The sequence below is a fragment of the Cydia splendana genome, chromosome 1, assembly GCF_910591565.1.
Source record: "Cydia splendana chromosome 1, ilCydSple1.2, whole genome shotgun sequence".
NCBI lineage: Eukaryota > Metazoa > Arthropoda > Insecta > Lepidoptera > Tortricidae > Cydia > Cydia splendana.
Window position 1 is genome coordinate 25072920 of NC_085960.1, and position 6097 is coordinate 25079016.

A 6097-nucleotide genomic window follows, 5' to 3' on the forward strand; every position below is an offset into this window, starting at 1 on the left:
ATTTTTGAGAAAAGCACTATATATGACTCGGCTGGAAGGCTACTTGCTGGCTTCGGATTCAATTAAACGGACTCCCAAGGTCGTCCGTTTAAAACGAATCCTCAGCCTGCCAGTAGCTACTTCCGAGCCTCGACAATAATGTACTATTAAACTAGTAGAATCATACAAACAAACCAAACCAAAAGTTACAGCTAAGATTCGCGAACAGCCGCGATACCTACATACTGGTACGCGACCCGGCCGCCGCGCCCCGCGCCCTACGGCGGGCTGGTCAACGACACCTTCTCGTAACTCATGAGGCCCTGGTACTTGCTCTGCGCTAAATTCAATTTTTAGACAGTTGTTTTCTCGATTTTGGCCACCGTAGCCTATGGAGACTAACAAGCAACACTAAGTGGTTTTCGTAGTCTATGGATGTTGCTATATTAAGGGTGTCACATGCGCGTTTCTGACTTATGAACCAATTGTTTCTACTATACAACCTAAAATAATTAATTTGAGCTATGGTTTTGTTTCGTCCTCTTGATCGCGGCGAGCTGTGATTGGTCAATTTCATTATAGTTGACTAAACTGTATCGGTATGAATATTATAGTTGAGTTGGGAGCCCATACATTAAAAATACCCAATTGCAGTTTGGTATAAGAAATCTTAATTCAAGAATTACAGTCGACTAGTAGAAATAGTACATTATTGTCGAGGCTCGGAAGTAGCTACTTGCAGGCTGAGGATTCGTTTTAAACGGACGACCTTGGGAGTCCGTTTAATTGAATCCGAAGCCAGCAAGTAGCCTTCCAGCCGAGTCATATATAGTGCTTTTCTCAAAAATGGTGCAACAAATATAAATATAATAGGAATATTTTACAGAAGCAACGTTCTTACATATATATTTTCACAGAAAAAAGTAGAAACAATTGAAAAAGTTTGCTTTGCCGCCTTTTTATTTTTTAAATTTTAAAATAGAGGTGTATTTTTCTGCCGAAAATACGCCAAGCTATTTGAGGCAGCTAAATAGTCGCGATACCAACATTATAATAATTATTACTAATCATCTGTTTGGCTGTTTAATGGGCCTGTGCCTTCATTTGATATGGCCATTTAAACTTTTAAAAAGTTTGGAACTCGACAAATAATGGAATTTGTATGCAACATTGCAGTCCCAAAATCGAGACTGCAATGTTTTTAACTTTTTAATTTTTGACTGACCATAACCTCCGCACTTCGCGACCAAATTTTTATACGGCAACGTCGACTTTGCCGTCCATTTTTGAGAAAAAATATATATGAGATGGTGTGGAGTAAAAATATTATCCAACAAAAATATGTACAAATTTATAGTTTTGCAAAGGGTCCAAGTTTGTGAAGTATGTGCACCTCAGAATAATGACCATAGTTGGTCAAACCAAATTTGTCAGTAAATAAGAACAAAAAACTATACTCATCCTTTTCTTTTGGGTGCTAGTACTAGTGTAAGACAAAGATAAAATTAGACCAAGAAAAGTCTGCAGCGATTTTGATAGCCCACCCAGTGCAAGTGTTATTTTGAACCTCCTAAGGCCCAAGGTCCTACCTATATAACTTATTCAGTTCGATGAAATTTAAATCATGTTCAATTGGAATAGACTCACATTTGTTTAGTGTCGTTCAGTTTTCAAACAATAACCAAAATCAACTCTATTCCCTGCACTAAAGGTTCAAATTTCAGTGGCAAATTCTGGATTTTTCATTTGTATGGCTGCATGGGCCTTTAGAGGTTAAACGTCAAACTTCTATGAAATTATGACGTATAAATAACACTTGCACTGCGTAGACTATCAAAATCGCTGTAGTCTTTTCTTGGTCTAACTCTAGTATGATTCTCTCTGTCTATGTTTGAAATTAGACAGTCTTTTGACAAACTATATGTGCACTGTATATAGTATTAGCCATGGAAGGCATAGAAAATCGTGCTATATTTTTCTTACGCTAGTAAAGGCAACGTCTTTATTACATTAAAACTGGATGTCTAGGACCCCCATTCGGTTATTGGTAACTTGCCACTGGTAACAGCTGGAATTTCCTTCTGTTTTTTACCAGAGTAGGACAGAGAAAATATAGTCTGTCAAGCCATTTCCGTCAGTAGATAAATGTGGCAAAATTAAAAAATGCAGGCGCGAAAGGTTATCATACATTTGAATATCGCGCCTTTTTCTACTGAAAAAGTTGTTTGACCGGCTATAAGTCCCATAGTTACCACCTCGCATAAATAGTGTGTCAAGCCATATCCATCAGTAGAAAAAAGCGGTAAATTTAAAAAATGTAGGCGCGAAATTTTATCGTCCCATAGAAAGTTTGAATTTCGCGCCCTTTTCTACTGACAAACTTGTTTGACAGCCTATAAATAATAACAAACAACTTTGTCAGTAGTCAGTAGATAAAGGCGCGAAATTCAAATTTTCTATGGGACAATTACCCTTCGCGCCTACATTTTTTAAATTTGCTGCTTTTTTCTACTGAAGGAAATGGCTTGACAGACTATAGTTGTGCATGTACTAGCACCTAGGAGTGCAGTGGTTGCTGTTGATTGTAGCGCGGTATGAGAAAAAGTTGTTGAATATTCTAGATTCAACAACTTTTTCTCATACCGCTTCTGTAATTTCGGCATAGAGCTCAACTTTTTAGCATTGTATGAGTACGATTCCATAAAAAAGTTGCAAAAAATTTGCAATTTGCCGGTATGTCGGCAGTTGAGCGAGACAAGCTTCGCCTACGCGAGTTATGAAATACCCAGATATTTTTAAAGTAGTTTAAGGCTTTCATTTTATGCGAATTAATTCGTAGATAAGTGCATTACCTATTCTTATCGGTAGTTTATAATTTTGCATTCCGTAAAACCACCTAACTGTAGTCCGACTGTACATAACTGTACGAGGTATGATATTCAAATAATAATTAAAGTCTGTTCGGAAAGAGAAGAGTCGTGGAATGTATTGGGCCCCATATATTCCACGACTTCTCTTTCCGCACAAACTCTACACCAAAACGAAGATATCAGAGTTAATTTCGGACCATAGCAGTCGGGACTTGGGACCTTTTTGGACTATACAGTGTGGAAAGATAAGTCGGGCTCTGGAGGGAAACTACCTTAAATCCTTAAGTTGGTTCATTTTACTTAAAGGAGACATTCCTTTATTTTTAAAAAGAAACAAAACCGCATTTAAAGATTTTTCTTTTTTTCTTCAATTTGGCTTGTCTAAAAAAATCTTGAGTACTAAATATTAGATTTTATTGATATTTTGTACGACAGACGAGTCTAAGACCTAATGTTTCTTGGAGAAATGTTATCATTAACATTAACTGTATCGACTAGTAGAATAAAATTGCGAGTGTTTATTTTTTGGAATTTTTAGTCGGTTCGAGACCCGGGCGAGGCAAGCGAGTTTTAGAAAATCTTTGAATGCAGTTTTGTTTCTTTTTATAAATAAAGGAATGTATCTCTTAAGTAAAATGAGCCAGCTTAAGGATTTAAGGTAGTTTCCCTCCAGGGCCCGACTTATTTTTCCACACTGTATATGGGTGCATGGTTTACCGTTTCCTATATTTCTAACAACTTGCTAACGCAAGATAATTAAGCTACAATTGGCTTAAATTTGATAACTATAAGGAGATAGGTAGGATCAATATTTTAAAATGCTCAAGCCGTCTAAAGTCCTTCTGCTTTTCTTCGACTGTTGTCGTAGATATCTGTCAGGAGTAAAGGCACTTAACTGCAGTACGTACGAAGTGCATGGTAATGGCAGGGGAATTAACATCACATGGTCTATTAAATTTATAGTTTTAAAAATACGTCACCTTTAACCTTGCGCCACCTCTGTTTGATTCAGGTATGTAAATCAGTTCTTCGAGCGCTTATCCGCGACAATTTTGAGACTTGTTGTGATGGTTTGAATATCAACTTTAAAAAAACCGGACGAGTGCGAGTCGGGCTCGCCCACCGAGGGTTCCGTACGTTTTAGTATTTGTTGTTATAACGGCAACAGAAATACATCACCTGTGAAAATTTCAACTGTCTATAAGTATGAGATACAGTCTGGTGACAGACAGACAGACGGACAGTGGCGTCTTAGTAATGGGCCGGGGTTCCGTTTTTATTAGGGTCTTTCATTTATTGAAAGTCAATTTTAAACACAATACAGGATGCCATTTACGTCGTGATCAGTAATATGTTTTTCTAACTCCATAAACAACGAGCAATTTAATGCCCCTACTCTTACTAAAATCAGACAAGATTTTTTTTATTTTTTTGTTTATTTTTTGTCATTTATTTTACTTTTACAAGTGGCAATGTGGTATTTAAACAGCTTTGTAAGATATTTCAAATGAAAAATTAAGTAAATTTTATTTCAACACAATTAACACTCTAAATTGGAAGTGCCAATATGTAGACAACCTTTGTGATCGATTGGGTGGTGCGTCGTTTGCGTTGAGGAAACTGAAGCCACTTATCTCAGCAGAAGCCTTAAAGCAGGTGTACTTTGCGCATTTCCACTCTATCATGGCATACGGCTCACTGCTCTGGGGCAATTCAACAGATGCAAAAAGAGTTCTAATAATGCAGAAACGCGCAATACGTACACTTGCCGGTGTAAAAGACAGGCACCCTTGTAAAGAGCTCTTTGGTTCTCAACGTATAATGACGCACTACTCACAATACCTGTTCGATGTACTGATATATGTAAGGCAGAATATATCCCAATTTGCACGTATTAACTTTCCGGGCAAACTGCTTCGAGCTGCAGGGCGTCTGAGAACAGTTCCCCATCGCATGGCACTTTCAAGAAAGAACCCACGAGTCATCGGCCCGACTTACTACGAGCACCTACCTGCCGATCTGAGAAATGAGCCGTGTGATGAAACATTTAAGCGCAAATTGAGAAACCTTTTTTTTGGATAACCCATGGTATAATAATAAACTCCGCCTGGTACTCTCTTCCCGTCTTTTCGTGGTCACGTGACTGACACAAGCCTACGTCATCATGCGACAGCGCTATATGATAATATGCGATAGCGCTATATAAAGTGGCAATGTTATTGTGACGTATGCCTGTACTCTGTAAATGAGTACATGGAATTGAATTTGTAACGACATACGTAATTTTATTTATTATTAATTTGTTGATTTGTATTTAAAACATGACATTTTGTTAATTTGTGATATTTTTATCTTTATTTGACATTTTAATGACAGTTACAAATTATTCACGTTGACATCGACTTTAATGTTAATTTGGTTTATATTCAATTGTTTGACATGTTTTTCTTTGTACATGACGATCCTTATTGGGAGACACAATTAATCATATTATTTTTAATTTTTAATTTATAATGTAATTTTTGACGATCATGATGAGAAGATAAACATAATTTTGACGAATATAGCAAATTTATAGTGTAATTTTCATCTTGAAATAAAGAAATATAAATCTAATCTTTCTAACTGGGACAAACTCGGAGTAATTAACAATGGAGCCGCCATTAACAGGCGTTCCCCTCTGTCGAAACTAGGCGGCCAATGGTCAACCACATGTCAACCATATGTATGGACTGACGTTTATCTGACATGACGTACCTATACATTTGATGTGCCCCTCCCCCGCAAAAAACGGCAGACTATTTTGTACCGAAAAATTGAGACATGGCGTCTCCGTTGGTTATATCCTCTAAGGGGACAAATGACAAAATTGATGTCAATGACAGTTCCGATTCAAAAAGGCGATTCAATTTACTATTTTAAATATCTTAGTAAGCCGTTGTAATATCCTAAATCCACTTATAATCTCGGAGTAATTAACAATGGAGCCGCCATTAACAGGCGTTCCCCTCTGTCGAAAATAGGCGGCCAATGGTCAACCACATGTCAACCATATGTATGGACTGACGTTTATCTGACCTGACGTACCTATACATTTGATGTGCCCCTCCCCCGCAAAAAACGGCAGGCTATTTTGTACCGAAAATTTTAGACATGGCGTCTCCGTTGGTTATATCCTCTAAGCTTATAATAAAAGTAAAATAAATGATAAAAAATAAACAAAAAAAAAATCTTGTCTGATTTTAGTA